General features: G+C 45.2%; 1 pseudogene across 1 annotated transcript; it reads right to left on the bottom strand.

Annotated features, from left to right (window-relative positions):
* Positions 1-429: 429 nt before the first annotated feature.
* Positions 430-4345, bottom strand: LOC109190815 (annotated as a pseudogene). Its single transcript, XR_002055798.1, has 5 exons — positions 3989-4345; positions 3631-3758; positions 3288-3532; positions 1301-1553; positions 430-834 (listed from the first exon to the last, which is right to left on the bottom strand). The product of XR_002055798.1 is annotated as a GDSL esterase/lipase At5g33370-like (transcript).
* Between the last annotated feature and the right edge of the window lie 15093 nt (positions 4346-19438).

Here is a 19438-nt window from a genome sequence, read left to right on the forward strand (position 1 = left end):
TTTTTTTTTTTTTTTTTTTTTTTTTTTTTTTTTTTAACTATGGTTTAGTGACTTTTGACTCCTCCTTCGTAGATTTTGACATATGAAGAGGAGTCCGCCTCCTCCGTTGATCTGGACAGAAGAGATATCTTTGCATCCTCTGTCCAGATTAATGAAGGAGCTAGAAGGCAACTTTAATTAATTTGTTGTTTACTGGAAATTTATTGTTTACCTATAAATAATATTAATTGTATAAAATATTATTATTAAATAGTCTAATTGCAAATTTTTTTGTTTGATATATATGATGGTCTTGCATAACCTGTAAAACTTGGATGACCTTTTTTTTTTTTTTTTTTTTGAAAGTTACTGGCTCTATTACATTGTAGTAAAACTTGGATGACCTATTTGACACTTTTTATAATAAATATTTATTTATTGCAATCCCAATTAAACGTCAAATAATCGATTAACTTCACGATTTTAAGGAATACAAATTAACCAAAAAGCACCATATGCGGGCATGCCCTCTAGCTATAATGACAATTCCAAGGATACAATAATTGGCAGATAAAAAAAATAACAGTAACGTAACGTTACAATATATTTATTAACCAATTAATTAGGTCCTAGAATCCAATTCCATGATGGTGCTGAGGTTCATTGGGTGCATGTAGTCCGTGGAGCCACTGAAGATCCCCTGCACAATTATCCTGTTTGCCTTCTCCGATGGATGGAATGGATCCCAAAACGCATAGATATCCCTGTTTGGGCATAGGTTTGATGCCTGCGTGCATAGTCCTATTCCATTGTATGGTCCTTGCCCACAACATGCTACTTTTGAAGTCACAAATCCTGTAACATCGCAAATACGTACTTAAAACAAGAAAATTAAAACTTAAAGGCCTTGTTTCGTTAATATCTGTTAGCGGATAGCTGTTAACTGTTAGCTGATTGTGTTAATTAGATGGTATAACTAGTTGATAACATTAACTGTTGTATAAAAGTGTTTGGTAAATTAACTGTTAGCTGATAGTTGTTTGGTATAATTTCTTTTCTGAAAAATCTAATTGAAAAAGTTACTTGGAGTAGCTTTTTGAATTTTAGCATTTTGGAATTGCAAAAAACTAATTAACCAAACACTTATATTGATATTTTAACAAAATCAAATCATTAATAGTTGTTAAATAAGCCAAAATTGGCCTATAGGGCCAAAATATATATCTCAAAATTTTATGAGGAATGGCAATTTTCATCCTTGATGCATGGTAAGTTATAATGTATTAGGAGAAATAGATTAAGATGAATTGAGTGGAAGTACCAAATGCTTGAGGGTTGAAGATGAAGTCCATGTGCATATTGTAAGTGTTAGCGGCTACAAAAACATCGGCCTTGAGCTCACTGTTGAGCTCGGCTAACATTTGGGTGAGCTGGGGGTTGAACAAGGCAGCGGCGCGCTGCAAATCAACAGCACACTCCCCGGCTCGGCTCCTCTGAGCCAGCTCCGCAGGTACACACCCAATTGGTCCGGTTCCTGTAACAATAACCCTTCTAGCTCCCAAATCATATAGTCTCTGCAAAATAAAATAAAATAATAATAATAATGGTGAGTCTATAGTAAATGTTCTTTCAACCAAATTATGAAATATAATCTATTTCCTAAATTGTTAGTGTTAGAGTATGATTGTGTATATATTATTATCTTAGAGTAGTGAACCCATGATTGGACTAGTTCTTGCATTCTGGGTGATTAATAAAATCTGTAGTCACTACTCGATAGTGTAATATGGTAAATTTTACTATTGAAAAAATTGTATGTATTTACAATTTAAAAGTGTGTACGAGATAAATCTTATTTTTATATAATATTCGCGAATCACATAAGAAACGTAAATTGCATTATGAAAATCTTATGCGACTGGTTAGATTAAGTAAACACTACTCCTTTGTAATAGTCTGCAAATCACATAAGAGGGGTAAATTACATTAAGATGTGATTAGTTGGATTAGGTTATAATAGTCCATAAACAATCGGATTAGGAAGATCCTGTATGTGTAACTAATTGGATTAGAGTGTGTTAAAAAGAACCAAACTTATGATCATTCATGTATCAGAATCATGTTCCTCTCACTTGATTACTCATTTTGATTTTCAAGACATACACAATCTAACTAGTTAAAGATAAGAACATTGTAGTTAATAATTAAAGGAACAAAATCAGAGGGTCCTGGACAATTGTATCTAATACTTTTATGTCTCATGATGTTTGTCACGCAAATATTTATTATTAAATTGACAAAATTCAAAATTTAGAATATAAATGTCACAAAACATTAAAAAAAAAATCTTATATATTTGTGTTGGTGTCGTACATATATAGCTGGTGGGACATTAAATTGTGTCTCAGGAACCATTTAAATGCATAGTTAGGGAGCAGTGAGCTTTAATGGTGAAGTGAAATAGGAACCATTTAATTCTCTGCCTACCACACCAACCGACAACGTATACAACCATGCATTTCCTTAATAGTTTCATCATTTTTGTCATGTCTACAATTCATTACATAATAAATAAATAAATAATGCATTCAAATTCTCTAAATCAACTAAAATATTCAATTGAGTTTTAAATTCAAATATTTAGTAACTTAGTGCTTTTTAAGCTGACATGTTAGAGTTTCACCATTTTGTGAGGTAACTCATTATGAGTACGAGACACTAATCCTCTCATCTACTTAATATGTCAATAAGTTAATTACCATCTACATTCTTGTCGAGCCATGATGTGGGGCAGCCTTTGGACCGAGAGATTTTCTCTTTTATGAGCAACAATAATAAAAATAAGGAATAAGGTTCAAATTGGCCACTGAACGTAACATGAAAATGCAATTAGGTCACTAAACGAAAAAAAAAAAAAAAAAAAAAAAAAAAAAAAGGTGCAATTAGCTAGGCCACTGAACACTCCAAATGTATGCAATTTCACCGGATAGCAAGTTACCATCAATTTTAGCAGATTACCTGCTTACGTGGCAGCTGAGTTGGCATTTTTAATAAATTTTTAATTATTATTAAAAAAAAAACGCCGAGGTGGCCAACTCAGCTGCCACGTAAACAAGTAACTTGCTAAAATTGATGGTAACTTGCTATCAGGTAAAATTGCATACATTTAAAGTGTTGCCTAATTGCATTTTTTTTTTTTTTCATTCAGTGGTCTAATTGCATTTTCAGGTTCACTAGTGAATTTGAACCTTATTCCTAAAAATAATAAATAAATGATGTATGTTATAATGTATGGGATGAGAGTTGACCTGAAGAATTTTGCGATACTCGGAAATGAGAAAGGGAACGTAATCGGGAATAGTGAACTGGCGAGGAATCTGGCGGAGAAGGGCACCAAGTAGTAGTTGTTGACGAAATCGTTGCCGCCGAGAGTGATGAGCACCAGGGCCTTGTTAACCAGCTGCTTAGCTTCACCCGCGCCGATCAGATCACTCACGCGCCTCTGATATTCCTCAAAATACTCCAGTTGATTCCCAATTCTGATTATATTCATCTGCAAATTAAATAAAACCACACATATATATATGATGAGATGAGAAATTGCAGATTTATGAGAAATATAATCAACTTGAGCTGGCCGGATGAACATACAAACTGAACGCCGGTGTCATTGAGGATTCCGACGCCGGCGGAAGCGAAATTGGCTCCGACAAGAAGCTTCTCCCCCTTTAGATCTGGGCTCAGACATGGCAACGTTGGCTCCATCCCCAATTTCTCACCTTTTTTGTTTAAAAAAAAAATAAGAAACCGATATGATATATAGATGTTGCATGCATGCAGAGTTAGGATTAAAATATATATGTAATATGTAATAATAATTGAAGCAAATTGAAGGCATGTGTTCCATTTCAACTAAAAGTCTAAGCTGACAGTTGGATTGCACATTAATGGTTATATGCTCAACCATAATGAGAGAACTCAATCAAGCTGATATGATGCAGTAACGTACTAATGATATCTGGTATGTTGAGGCCATTAGAAAAGCGGCCGGTGGCTCGGTGGGTGGGGTAGTCGATGCCGTAAGGCGGGCCGTCGGCGCGGGCGGTGGTGGCCAGGTAGTTATTGTTGCCATTATCGACCAGGGAGTCTCCGAAAACGAAGAACGCCCGACACTCTGCCCGACCAAAAAACACTATTGTCAAAGCCAGCAGGCCGAGGAGGATACCATGATTATTGGGCAACCAAGAACCATAACAACAACGGGATGATGAGGAACTCATCATATATCCTAGCTACTATACAAGTATACAACTAACAAAAATTGTGAAGAACTGAGGATCGATCGGAGCTGGTCTTCTCTTTAATATATAAGCTAAGCACCATAATGATGACGGGGAAGTGACATATATGGCCGGACCACTTTGATCAGACAGACAGATCTGAGCATTCAAAGTTGCAGTAAATCCTGGTTTTCTAAAACTGGATGGGTGGCTGTTATTTTAAGATCCACACAATAGCCGATCAAAGAGACAGAGAAAAAGAAATGGGGCCTGGCAACTCATTCAAGTTGGTCGAATTGTTGATTTAGTAACTACACAGTTTCAAGTTCGTCTTTCAGTAACTACAAAGTCGTCTAGCCTGTTGAATTTCATGATTTGAGCAAATCAGATATGGACAAACTAGACTTGTTTAACTTTATTTGGTTAAGATCACAAGACAGAGGTATACCTAATGCACATTCTCGGATAATGACTTAGTGAATTTTTTTCCTAAACAGAGAAGAAGGGATGAATTGAAGTGCGTGGCAGGCTGGCAGGTTAGTTGCTTCAAGTAAATATTGTATAGTCATATGATCCAGTGGAGTACGTGGACCGGTGGATGCAGCAATAGCTTGTGAGTTTTTAGTGCATGGTAGTTAAATGTCCCATTACACTCCCACAGTCCGATGTTATGAGCTTTAAAAGAAGAGTAAATCACATAAATGTTCTCTCTACTATAGTAAATATTAATACTTCAGTTTAAATTTTAAATTTCGCTCAAATCATTGACTATTAGAATTTATATATTGTTTTGCAAAAAATAAAAATAAAAATAAAAATAAAAATAAAAATAAATAGAAGAAAGAATTGTATAAATTATTAGTTTTCCTAATGATTGAAATAAGTCAGGTAAAAGCTAAGTTTGATGAATAAAATGGTATATTCAGAAAACTAAGTTAATTACTTTATATGTCTGGTCTCATTTTACTTGTTGCATTTTTATTCATTCATCAAAACAATTCTTATTATTTTTAAATTTATTTTTTTTTTTGTTTTTAATAATATAATACTTTTAATTTATAGAGTAGTTTATAAAAATGCGAAATTTATATATTAATATTAAACTTAATATTATGAAAAATTAAATTATAATAAAGTACATCAAGTAGTTAAATCCTCTCATTAATTGAACTAGATACATAAAATAGATGTAGGGAGTATAAATTTGGTAGTTAAGGATATTATTGTATGAAATTAGAAGTCAATGACCAAAAGCGGTGAAATCACAATAATTGATGAACCATTTTGATAATTTTACTCTTTTTAGATCAGAGGCCAGGGTTGCGTTCCATCTGTGATGTATATTGTATAACTAATAACGAAAAATTATACTTGTATAATAATATGCGCCACATTTTAACACCATATATAATGCATACTAGACATTGCTCTTCAAGTTTCTACACAAGTGCCCAACACACATTTTGATTCTTGAATATAATTCAAACAATGTGCAGATTAAATTTCAATTTATTAAATTAATTAAAATTTTCCATTTCTTTTCGATACTAAAGAAAAGAAACCAATACAAACTACACATCACGAGGTCATCACATACCACACCCATATTGTCCACAAGATTAAGACTTCCATGTGTTTTGCTCTATCGATGAATTCCCTTACCATTATATTATCGATCATATAAATTAAAGAGTACATATGACTAGTGTAATTAATTTTTGATGTTGATAACAAAGATACTTTGTCAATTAAATTGTGAAAATGCTATATAGACTATAAATGATTAAATGAAGGTCACATCAAAGAAGTGAATATGCAAGTGGCCTGGCAATTGTACATATATCCCCCTTACTAGCTACCATCCCAAATTGATGATGAATAACACTTTATATGACACCCTAGCCTTTATTATGATATAAAGCATTTTCGCACAATCTCCTTATCTAAAACACACACACACACACACACACACACACACACACACACACACATATATATATATATATATATATATATATATATATATATATATATATATATATATATATATATATTTGAAATTGGTTTATATATACGTACCTAAAAGAAATGACCGAGTAGGTGAAGTATAATTCTCATACTAAAATATTAAGAGGTCGATTATTGTCGAAACTCTCTCGATCTAACCCTTCAGTTATTACACATACAAGAATTTTACCAAGAATTGAATATCCTCTTGATTGAACTCGTCGAACTATTACACATGAGCAGAGTTTATCCAGGGCAATTAGTCTTTAACTGCTTTTATATAGATGCTCGTCCCTAATAAGGAAGGGATTGAACAAAGGCATGTGTAAATCAATGGTGTGGGGCTGCATTTCAGCTACCCCAGATCAGAGACTTATGCTGCTTTCAAGTTAATATAATTCTTCAACCAGTCTCAGTATCATGAACTTTTGCAAATGGGATTTAAAATTTTTCATTTTTGTTTTAAAATTTTGGGGAGATATATAGTCCTCTTAATTTAGAGACTACGATTACTTTAATTGGAATTGTTCTTAAATTTAATATGGATTGTTTTTAATTTAAGGGTTGTTACAAGATTTTTGATACGGACATTATTAGGTCAAATTAAGGAATGACACATAAGTCCTTTTTTTTATTAGTATTGTCGATTATGTATTATCTGTTCAATATACTTGACTTTCATTCCATAAATAAGAGTTACAGAGATTGTCAATTGAACACAATATATTTGGTAACACATAACTATTTTTAATTTAAAAATTGTTATAGAGCTTCTTATGATGACAACAATATTAGATAAAACAAAGTAACAATATACGGAGTACTTAGTTATATACAGTACAATTGTCAATATAATTTTGTTATTTAGGGTTGGTTTGAAAATATGAAAAATGATTTTTAAAAAGTGATTATTTTTAAAAAAATATTTTAATTTTTTTGTGTTTGGTTAAATGTAAAAATAAAATATCATTTTTCCTGTTTAACTGACAAATTAAGAAATTACTTTTTTCTTTGTTTGTTTCTTTTTTCCTTGAAAATAAACATACTATTTGATGCATGGATGATTTGTCAACGTGCCCAGGACAAAATCTGTAGTGCCACCCTGCAAACAGCCTGTAACATTTAATTATATTATGTAGTGGGTCCCTTCAAGTTTTTTATTTTTTTTATTTTTGAAAAGGGTCCTTTTAAGTTAACCCTACACCAGTTACTTTCTTAACTTGTTAAAGTACAAAAAGTTAATATTATCCCTATAGACGGAGCCAGAGGGGAGGCTGGGGGGTCAGCTGCCCTCCCCCCTCACCCCACCCCACCTCTACCCTATATTATATATAATATGTGATACTGCTAATTCTACGTAAGCAATATAAATAACACAAGACCAAGTAAAGCAAGTAATTCTTTATTGATCAAGGTAGAGTTCCTAAGTACAATCTACTTGGTTGCCCTGAGTACCGACTGACTGCGGTCGGGAGTCTCTAGTTACAACCTATCGATCGTCCAAAAGTCCCCTACACTGCAGCTACTGTGGGTACTTATAGCCGCGACGCCGGAGACAAGCTTCCGGCCGTTCGGCATGCTCTCCACGTAGCCTCCACGCGTCCCCCTCCCGGGTGCCCTGCCTGTCGTCGTAGAAAGCCGCCACGTGTCTTTAGCCAGCTCTCTCGCCTAAGGACCACCGCTCGGGGTTCATAGCATCGCTCGGGCAACTCCCGGTCGGACCCCGACCGGGTTCTCCTCAAGGAGCCCGACCTGTTACCTGCAAAGACATAGACAAAAGGACAAAGGCATCTCGGTCGTGGTGAAGCTGTGTCGGTCGGGATATTCCCTACCAAGAGCCCCCCAGCCCGGGCCTTTTTGATCAGTCGGGAAAAAACGGGACGGGATGAAGAAGCCCAACCGTCAGCCACCAAGCCGACCCGCCAGCTGTCATTCCATTCTACGCCACGTGTCGGCCTCTGCCGGCCTTGGCGATCCCATCCGTCGTCTCGGATTCAGCGCGGGTCGTGTCAGGCAAGTTGGCCCATTTCCCGCCTAAATGTCCTCCTATAAATAGGCCCTTGAGGCCCTCATTTGAACTTTCCTCACTCTTTCGCATCGGTCGGTACCCTCAGAGAGTCCCGAGCAGAGCAGCTTAGCAAGGCAGTCGAGCAAGCAAACTTCAACTTTCAAGCTTCAAACTTCAATCTTCCTTCAATCGGTAAGCTCTCACCCTCCTCTTTACTTTAGGCACTCATTCATAGGTAGAACTGCTAGGTCAACTAACTGTCCCGGACGTTTGAAGTCCTTACTAACTCCGACCGACCTTTAGGTAGATCGATATGACAGACTCGGACAGTCAAAACGCCTCGATTGCTGATTACGACGAGGAGGTCGAGCGCATCAGCGACGAGGAGGTGGACATAATGTCCTACACCCCGGACGCTAGTCCCCGAGCGACGCCAGCCCCCGAGCAAGCCGCCGAGCGAGACAATGCATCGAGCTCCTCAGGATCGTCAAGCTCGAGTTCGAGCGGATCGGGGAGCTCCAGCGAGGAAGAAGAAGAGAGAGCCACGTCAAGCGGGCGGGGTTCTCCAACCGAGGGCGTTAGGGAAACGCCTACCCGGGTGGTTGGGGACCACCCGGAAGCTGCTCCTCGAGGGGTGATCGAGAAAATACCCCCGAGCAGACCGAAGAAGACCCGGCCGGGCCGGCCGGACCAACCGTCGAGCTCGAGTTCCTGAACAGCGAGAGCGTCGAGCAAGAAATGAGCCTGCTGTCCAAAGGCGAGGCGGCTCGGATTGCCGAAATACTCAGGGGTCGGGCAGAATTCGACACGAGCCGGCAGCTGGGAAATGTAATTGACAGGCATCGGGGCAAGTGGATCGGGATGCACTATGACTCCCTGACAGCCCCGATCGCCATTCCCTTCACCCCCCTCCTAAATGCCTTCTTGGCCTATTACCGAGTCGTCCCGGCCCAGATCTGCCCGAACGCACATCGGATCTTGGCCTGCTTCCCACAGATATGCGCTCGGCACGGGGCCGAGTGCACGATGGAGTTATTTAACTTCATCTACCAGATCAAGGTTCTCCCGGGCCGCTACGGGGGTGGGTTCCTGATGCTGCAGTCCCGAACGGATATGTGCTCGATCAGAGGCTTGCCCGGGAACAACAAGGGGTGGAAAAACAGGATTTTCTCCCTCAAGTACGAGCCCTGGATCTTCCCGGTCGATCGCGTCTGGAGCACACATTTCCGGAAACAAGTGGTGCCGGCCGAGACGCAGGCGCTGAGGGACGCGGTCAACCGGATCTCGAGCGAGGTGCACGAATACACAATCTACCGGACGGCTGAAAGTCTCGCAGCTGCCATGCTCCCGCCCCCCACGTACGAGCTGCCGGAGAAGTATCTGCCCGTTCCGATGGGCGTGACGGTCGCCAAGCCGTCCAAACGAAAGAAGAAAGGTTTGGCACGAGCTACTTTTCCCGACCGGACCTATTACCTCGATCTAACTAACTTTCTTGTTTTGCAGCTATGGCCGAGTTCGGCGATGAAGACACCGCCCTTCCCCCACCCGTCAAGATCTCGCTCGGCGGGAAGAAGAAGGCCAAGACCAAGGCGGCCGGGGAGAAGGAGATCCCATCTGCCCGACCTCTGAGCGCCTCGACCGTGACGACGGGCGAGGGCTTCATCGTGGAGCAGCCGGACGTCCTGGTCACTCGGGTGGAGGTCGCCCGGGGCAAGGAGAAGGTCGCCGACCAGGGCGCGACCGAGGTGGGCGGCCTAAAGCGCCGCCGTGAGCAGCACAGCCCGACCCCTTCGGCCGGGCGGGAGAGGGAGCCGGCATCCGTGCTGGCACGGATCGGTAATGCCGCGCCAGCCCGAGCGGATTTGGGGAAGATGACCCCGACCCAGGTGGCTGAACGGATTGGCCACGATCTGGCCGAGGTGAGTCCCAGCTTTTAATCTTTCTTTGCCCAAATATCGTTGATCGGGCTAACTTTGATTATCCTCTTTGTGTTGCAGATCTCCCGGGCGACCCAACTTCTTCAGGGTCAAGCTTTGCTGGCCGAGGAGGCCGATCACCACAAGAAGACGGCTGCTCGTCGTCTAAAGGAGATCAAGGAACTCCAGGCTGAGCTGGAGAAAACGCAGAAGGCCCTGAAGAAGGGTGACGAGGAACGGGTGCTGGCCGAGAAGGTCGCCAGCCGGGCGGTTGGGGAGGCCCGGGAGCTGAAGGCGCAGCTCGAGAACCCGAGCGATCTGGTGCGGGCGGCCTTCAAGAACAAGGAGCTGGGCACGGCCTTCCTGACCGCAGCCCGAGGAGACGAGGTCGGGAACGAGTTGATCGTCTCGTTCGGGAAATGGGCCTTCACGGCCGGGAAGCAGAAAATGCTCGAGCGCACCCGCAAGCGGTTGGAGGAGGCCCTCGACGCCGATGATCTCCAACTGGTCTTGTCGGCCTTGCCCCCGGACGTGGCAGATCCCGGTCCTTCACCCTTTACCCCGACCCCGAAAGCCAAGGCAACCGAGCCTGGGGCTTCGTCGGCTGCTGCCTCGAGCGGGAAAGAGGCGACCGCCAGCGCTCAGGAGGCGAAGAAGTAGATTTAGGCTTCTTTTCTTCTTTTTGTAATGCTGACTGATCGGGAGCCCGGTCCCGCATTGTACCGGGCATCTTTTGCCGATTAATAAAATTCATTTTTGCTCCATCTTATGTCGCTCGTTTTTTATTTTCTTGCTTCTCCATTTGCACACATTGATCATAATCACTCGACCACCTGGCCTTTAGACCCGGTCCCGCGATACTCGATCCGCTCAACGCCCGACCTTACGGCCTTATGGCCTGGTCGTGCGTTCGATGTTTCGACTTCAAACTGGCCAACCGATCGGGTTGACCCGACCTCCGGGCCTTTGCCGAAAAAATTTCAAGCCTCTACGGTCGGAGTATAACCGAGCGACGGGCCGAGAACAGGCAAGCCTCTACGGTCGGAGTATAACCGAGCGACGGGCCTTGTATACTTCCTTATCCCAGCCCCCACACTATTGTGCGCTCGAGGCACGAGTGGGTGCGATAGTGGACAGAAGTTGGACGGATCGGGGAACAATGCCGAGAGCTCCTGGCTTCCCCGATCGGTGGCGTGACTTGAGTGTCCGCCTATGTGGAGTGCGTTTTGACCGGTCGACAGACTTCGCCCGATCGATTGAATGTTGAAATGATCTGCTCATGACGAGGGTGAAAGGAAATAACCGATCGTGCCGCCGCATACAAACGGTCGAGCAATCATTGATCGTATATACATTAAACTTTCCCGCTCGCAGGCGGTTGAACTGATTTTACAATCATAAAATTTACATAGAAACGACGACCGGGACTAACTCGCAGGTCCAGCCCCCACTTCGTCTAAAAATACAAAAAATAGGCTAATGCCTAAAAAGAACGAGGTGCTCGGAATTCCAAGTCCCCTCTATTAACCGACCCGTCGTTGTCTCTAGTCGGTATGTCCCCGGCCGGATGACAGCGTTGATGATGTACGGCCCTTCCCAATTCTGAGCTAGCTTTCCCCCTTCTAAAGGTTGACTGGCCTCCCTTCGTCGTAAGACGTAATCTCCGACTTGAAAATAACGAGGGTTGACCCGGACGTCCTTCGAGCTCTTGACGCGCTTCTGGTACTCGGCCATACGCCTAGCGGCTAGCTCTCTTTTTTCTTCGACCGCATCGAGGTCCACAGCCATGGCATGTTCATTGTCCTCCGCGTTGTAGGTTCTCTCTCGATCGGTCGGGATCCACGCCTCGATCGGGAGCCGGGCTTCAGCTCCGTAAACCAGGGCGAAAGGGGTCTCCGAAGTAGCTTCCCTCGGGGTCGTCCGATAAGTCCATAAGACATATGGCAACTCATCGGCCCAACTACGACCGGCCGAGTGTAACTTCTTTTTCAGACCTTCCAAAATCGTCCGGTTAGCATTTCCACTTGCCCATTTCCCTGCGGGTAAGCGACAGATAACCGGACATGAGTTGTCCCAATCGTGGCCAAGAAATTCTGAAAATATTGGCTCACAAATTGGCGACCGTTATCGCTGATGAGATGCACGGGCACGCCAAAACGGGAAACGACATTTCTCCAAAGGAACCGAGCACACTGCTGAGATGTGATCGTGGCTAAGGGCTCGGCTTCTATCCACTTGGAGAAGTAATCCACGGCGACGATCACGAACCTTCTCCGACCGGACAGCTGGGGAAAGGGGCCCAAGATGTCTACCCCCCACCTAGCGAAAGGAATTGCGGTCGTGACCGGCTGGTAGAACGTTGCCGGGCGTCCAGGCATCCGGGCGTATAGTTGGCACGTCTCACATTCCCGAGTTAACTTTTCACAGTCCTAACTGGAGGGACGGCCAATAGTACCCGATCACCATGATACGACGAGCCAAGGATCGACCTCCCTGATGCGAGGAGCAGATCCCCGAGTGAAGTTCCTTCATCACTAAATCCGCTTCAAACGCGGTCAGGCATCGCATGAGAGGACCTCCATACGATCGTCGATATAGACGACCGTTCGAGACCTGGAACCTCGGGGCTCTCAACTTGGCCTTTCGAGCACGCTGCGGGTCGTCTGGGAGTCGACCGTGCTCGAGGTATTCCTTCAGATCAGTGATCCAGCCTATCTTCCACCGGTTGGATTGGATTGATCGGCAGGCGATGGATACTGTGTCTGGGGATCACCAAGATCCGGGCTATCTTCGACATGTGTTCCGGGGCATCTTGGGCCAATTTAGACAAGATATCCGCATCGGCGTTATCCAATCGGGGTATATGTCGGACGGTGTACCCCCGGAACTGTGCAAGCTTCTCCATGGCGAGGTCTCGGTATAGTTGTAGACGTTCTCCGTTGACCTCATAATCTCCGAGAACTTGCCCGACCACGAGCGCAGAATCGGTTTGGGCTCGGATGTATTCAGCCCCCAAGTCCCGAGCGCATTGCAAGCCATTCACAAATGCTTCATACTCGGCTTCGTTGTTGGTCGGGTGGAACTGATACATCAGAGCGAAATACACCTTGAAACCTTCTGGGCTCGTGACCACTACTCCTCCGCCCGCTCCTTTTTTGCTACTTGACCCGTCAGTAGCTAGCGACCACCACTCGGCCTCGGGATCCTCAACCTCGGGGGGTCGGGTATCCCGGGCGGTGCACTCGACCAAGAAATCTGCCAGAGCCTGACCTTTGATTGCTGGTCTCGGTCGGTATTTGATCGCGTACTGGGTCAGCATTAACGCCCATTTGACTAGGCGACCGGATGAAGAGGCGGTGCGAAGGACTGGTCCGATCGGCTGATCGGTCAACACGCGAATCGCTCGACCCTGGAAGTAGGGAGCCAACTTCTTCGCGGCGGTATAGAGGGCGTAGACGACCTTCTCCAACCGGGAGTACCGGAGCTCGGGACCATGTAGCGCGTGGCTTACATAGTACACCGGTCGCTGGACCCCTTCCGGATCGGTTCGGCACAACACTGCGCTTACTGCACGATCAGGAGACGGCGAGGTACACGTCTAGCTCTTCTCCGAGCTCAGGCTTTGAGAGCACAATAGGTGACATGAGGTACTCCTTCAGCTCATCGAAAGCTGCTCGGCACTCTTCGTCCCAGACGAACCCATTAACTTTTCGCAATACCTTGAAGAAAGGTAGAGCGCGCTCGGCTAACTTGGAGAGGAACCGGCTGAGGGCTGCCAACCGACCGGTCAATTGCTGGACCTCCCGAACGGTAGAAGGTGGTTGCATGTCCAGAATCGCTTTAACTTTGGCCGGGTTGGGCTCGATTCCTCTCTTGGTCATCATGTAGCCAAGGAACTGGCCGGTCTGAACCGCGAATGTGCACTTGGTCGGGTTCAGCCGTAACTGGTACTTCCTCATAATCTGGAAGCACTCCCGGAGGTCTCGAGTGTGGTCGGACCGGTCCCGACTCTTGACCAGCATATCATCAATATAAGCCTCCATCGTTCGGCCTAATAGATCGGCGAAGAGCATATTGACCATTCTCTGATAGGTCGCTCCAGCATTCCGGAGACCGAACGGCATCACTCGGTAACAATACAGCTCGTCCGGGGTCACGAAGGCTGTCTTGCTTTCGTCTTCATGGTGCATCATAATCTGGTGATACCCCTTAAAGGCATCCATGAAGCTCATCAACTCGGCCCCGGCCGTCTCGTCGACCATTTGATGAATGCTCGGTAGAGGATAAGGGTCGAGCGGACAGGCCTTGTTGAGGTCCGTGAAGTCTATGCACATCCTCCAAGCTGGGGGCTTTGGAACTAGAACAATGTTTGCCACCCACTCGGGATAGATAACCGGGCGGATGTGCTCGATCGCCGCCATTTTCTTGACCTCCTCTCTAACAAACTCGCGGCGATCGGAAGATAGGTGTCGTGTCTTCTGTACGACCGGCCTCGCTGCGGGATCGACGGCTAGCTTATGGCAAATGACCGATCGATCGATCCCGGGCATGTCTTCGGGTCCCCACGCAAAAATATCAGCATACTCCCTGAGTATGCTCAGAACCTCCGCTCGGAGCTCGGGGGTGAGGGCCCGACCAATCTTAATCTTCCTATCCGGGTGGTCCTCGGACAGGGGAACTTCTTCTATCTCCTCGGAAGGTTCGGGTTGTTCCTTCCGTTCTTTAGCCTCCTCCTTGGCTATAGTGTTCACCCGGGAAGACGGACCGGAATCGCGTCTGTTGACCGCTCGGGTGTAGCACTTCCGGGCGGACTGGACATCGCCACGGACCACACCGACCCCACTTGGGGTGGGGAATTTCATGCAGAGATGGGGCATGGAAATTATCCCACCGATCTTCATGATGGCGGGTCGGCCTAGGATGATGTTGTGGACACAATGGAGGTTGACCACAACGAACTCAAGCTCTGTCTTGATCGACTTCGGGGGGGTGCCGATCTCGACCGGGAGAGTGATTTTGCCTTCGGGGTAAATGAGGGCCCCGGTAAATCCCGACAGTGGTACACCGACCGGAGTCAGCTCCTTCCTGTCAAGGCCAAGCTTTTCGAATACGTCCAAGTATAGGACGTTCACACTGCTACCCGTGTCCACCATAACCCTCTGGACGTCCGTTCCCTTGACGTCGATTGTGACCACGAGCGCCTCTATGCCGTGGTCACTGCTGCTAGGTTGGTCCTCTAAGGTGAAGGTTATGGGCTCCATTTTTTGTCTTTTCCCGGTCTCTCGGGAATCCACGATCGCAACCGGGCAATTCGTCCTCGGCTGGGAAGCGTCTTCTAAGCCACCAAATATGACATGGATGGTAGGCTTGCCGACTGGGCGACTGCTGGTCGGGGGATCAGGGTCCCGTCGGTCTTCATGACGATCGTCCCTTCGATCGTCTCTTCGGTCCTGACCCGACCGATCGGAGCGGTGATGAGATCGCCTGTGATCCCTCCGATCGGTATTCCTCTTGCTTTCTTCTCTCTTCCCCACGCACTTGTCCAATTTTCCCAAATTGAGCAAATCTTCCAACAATTGGCGCAGGTGGGTGCACTCCTCGGTATCATGCCCGGCGCATCGGTGGTAAGCACAGTGCTTACTCTTATCAGGGCCGTCTCGATCGGGATGGGGGAGTTTGATGAGGTTGCAAGATTGAGCATACTGCATGGCCTCCGCTGCAGATCGGTTTAAGGCCGTAAACTCACCAGGCCTGGTGCGGGATCGGGGACGATCGTGTCCCGATTGATGTTCCGCCCGGCCGGCCGGTTTACGGGACGAAGAACCGACCTCTTGTGAACGTTTCACGGCATTCGCCTCACCAGCATTGGCGTAATCCGTGACCCTTCGGAGGGCCTCCTTGTATGTGGTCGGGGGGTGAAGGATGAAATCCTGATATAGATACCCCGCCCGGAGGGAGATGTGAAGCATGTGGGTGGCGGTCGCATCATCCATGGGTTCGACCTCCCCGACCGCTGCTTTCCACTTGATGAGGAAGTCGGTCAAGCTTTCCCCTTCGAGCTGCTTGGCCTTCTCGAGGTACATGTAAGACTTCCTCACCACTTTGGAAGTAATGAACTTCCGTACAAACTTGATCGCCAGGGTCTCAAATTTGTCGATCGACCCCGGGGGCAAGGTGCGGAACCACTCTGCTGCCCGACCGGTGAGGGTTGAGTAGAAGGCCCTGCACATCACGGCGTCTGAAACGCCCTTCAGCATCATATTGCTGAAAAAATCGTTCACGTGAGCCTCAGGATCTGTCCGACCGTCGTAACTCTTCTCTCCCGAGACCTTTAAGTCGAGCGGGTAAGGCTGAGCCATTACCGCTGCTGTGAAAGGCGTCTGGTGGAGGGTCGATCGGTCGGCCGGGGGTGCTGCAGGATATGCATTCCTTAGCTGCGCAACTTCCGCCTGGAGGTTGTAGAGCAACCCTCGGGTTTCGTTGAGCTCGGCGTTCTGGGCGGCTTGGGCTGTATCCCGAGCGCGTCGACGTCGATGTGATCTCGACCCGCTGTACCCGGACGAGGCCTCGTGGCTAGCTTCCCGCATTTGTTCGTCCTCTTGCCTGGGGTTCGGGTCCTGGGGTCCCAGACGCTGGCGCATCTCTGGTCGGAGGCGGTCGAAAGCTACCGCTCGGGCAACCTCTTCTGGGTCCTCCGCTTGAACGGCCTGAACTGGTGCCTCCATCGCGTCAGCACCCCCCGACCCCAACCGCGAATGAGCCGAGCGTCGAGCCCGGGAAGTGGACTGACGCTGCGGCTCTACTTGTGCGGTCGGCTGTACTGGAGGGGCGGCGGCTGGAGCTGTATAGGCAGGCGTATATGGTGGATAGCCAACCGGGGAAGTGTAGCACATCGGTTGGCCTGGCCAAAACCCGTATGGTGGAGGTGGAACCGGATACGGGTACTGGGCGGGATACATCATCGGCTGCTGCTGGTATGGCAGACCGGGTGGTGGGTATCCCGGTTGTATATAATTCACCGGCTGCTGGGCGGCCGGGTATGTATTTGACGGATGTGGCGGTGAGAGATTAAGGTTGAGGTCCATCGTCTGACCCTGCTGTTGGGTAGCATAGTGGTCGGAGGAGCTCGCCGCATCCGCCTGGTCGTCGGCGAAGTTGTTGTGTGCCCACGGATAGATGTTGGAAAAGGGACCGGGTGCTCGTCAAGACGTTGGCTTGTTGCACGGTCCCCACGGACGGCGCCAAAATGATACTGCTAATTCTACGTAAGCAATATAAATAACACAAGACCAAGTAAAGCAAGTAATTCTTTATTGATCAAGGTAGAGTTCCTAAGTACAATCTACTTGGTTGCACTGAGTACCGACTGACTGCGGTCGGGAGTCTCTAGTTACAACCTATCGATCGTCCAAAAGTCCTCTACACTGTAGCTACTGTGGGCATTTATAGCCGCTGTGCCGGAGACAAGATCCCAGCTGCTCGGCATGTCTTCCACGTAGCCACCACGTGTCCCCCTCCCGGGTGCCCTGCCTGTCGTCGTAGAAAGCCGCCACGTGTCTTTAGCCAGCTCTCTCGCCTAAGGACCACCGCTCGGGGTTCATAGCATCGCTCGGGCAACTCCCGGTCGGACCCCGACCGGGTTCTCCTCAAGGAGCCCGACCTGTTACCTGCAAAGACATAGACAAAAGGACAAAGGCATCTCGGTCGTGGTGAAGCTGGGTCGGTCGGGATATTCCCTACCAGACTCGAATTCAAAATGTCTAACTTTAATTTCTTACTCAGATTCTCAAATAAATTAATATAAAATGTTATAAAAACTATATATATAAATTCGAATAATAGTCGAAGCGAAATTGTATCTTGTTGATTGTTATGGTATGAAGATGTGTCAATCTGTCAAACAAGTATAATGGCTTGCTTATAGGCAAGTTATGCTCTGAAACTGTGGACACGGTTCTAAAATTGTCATAATTGTAGATATCGAGTTTAAAAATTATGAATATAAAATTTTATAATTATTAACATATAGTTCTGTAATTGTGAATATATAGTTCAATAATTGTGAATATGAAGTTCAAAAATGATGAACGTATAATTCAATAATTATAGACATAAAATTATGTAATTGTGAATACAAATTTCAATAATTGTGTGATAGGGAATATACTCCAGGTTCAAGCTCCCCGTACGCTCCGTGCTCCTACTTGGGTCGGGTCAAACGATTTAGGTCAGTGTCAACATGTCAATGTCAACCCGCCAACCATTGACCCTATAAATAAGGCCTTAGCCCTCCAAGTTCGGGGTTCCTTTCCCTCTTCCTCTATACACACTCTCTATCTCTAGAAGAGCAAACACTCCCCCCTCTCTCTATTACACACAAGAATTGTATTGAATAAAAAACCCTTTGAGCTATATCTCTCTTCTTCATACCTTCTTAAAACACATTACATATATTCTACGGGTACAACAGGGAATTAGTACTATCATTGTGAATAAGAATTTCAAAACTTATGAGCATAGAGTTCAGTAATTATGAACATAGAACTATGTCCACCTTGCAAGGTGGACACTGTTCCAAGGCATACCAATTGCTTGCTTATACCGTTATATTTGATAGTTTTAAGCTTGATTGCTTATGAGTGATCTATTGACTTTATTGAACACGAAAATTAAATTTTAAAAAGGAATAAAAGGAGTTAAATTGACAAAATAAAGGGAGTAAAAATTGGTCCAAGTATCTATGAAAACCCTATACTATAGTATTTTGTTCAATTGAGTCATTCTACATTAATTTTGTTCAATTCAGCCTTTGTACTTTTAAAAGTGAAACAATGAAGGACAATAGCTGATGTGGCGTAGACATTATATCTATCACATCATCATACTTACATGCCAACTCATATATTACTTTATAAATATTTAAAATTAATTATTTTTACCACCAATATATTACATGAATATGTCCAAAATAAATACATAAATATAAGCTATTGTCCTTAATTGTTTTACTTTTAAAAGTAAAAGGACTAAATTGAACAAAATTAAAATAGAATGACTAAATTGAACAGATATTATAGTACATGAATCTCATAGCCGTAAAAATTAAACATATAACAAAATAAACTTAAACGAATAAAATTAATTATAACAATATCGCAAAAAATCATGATATAAAATCAAATCATCAAATGCTAATAAGGATTAAGGAGTACATTTTATTTTATTTTTTGGTAATTAATGAGTACAGT

The sequence above is a fragment of the Ipomoea nil genome, unplaced genomic scaffold (assembly GCF_001879475.1).
Source record: "Ipomoea nil cultivar Tokyo-kokei standard unplaced genomic scaffold, Asagao_1.1 scaffold1576, whole genome shotgun sequence".
Classification (NCBI taxonomy): Eukaryota; Viridiplantae; Streptophyta; class Magnoliopsida; order Solanales; family Convolvulaceae; genus Ipomoea; species Ipomoea nil.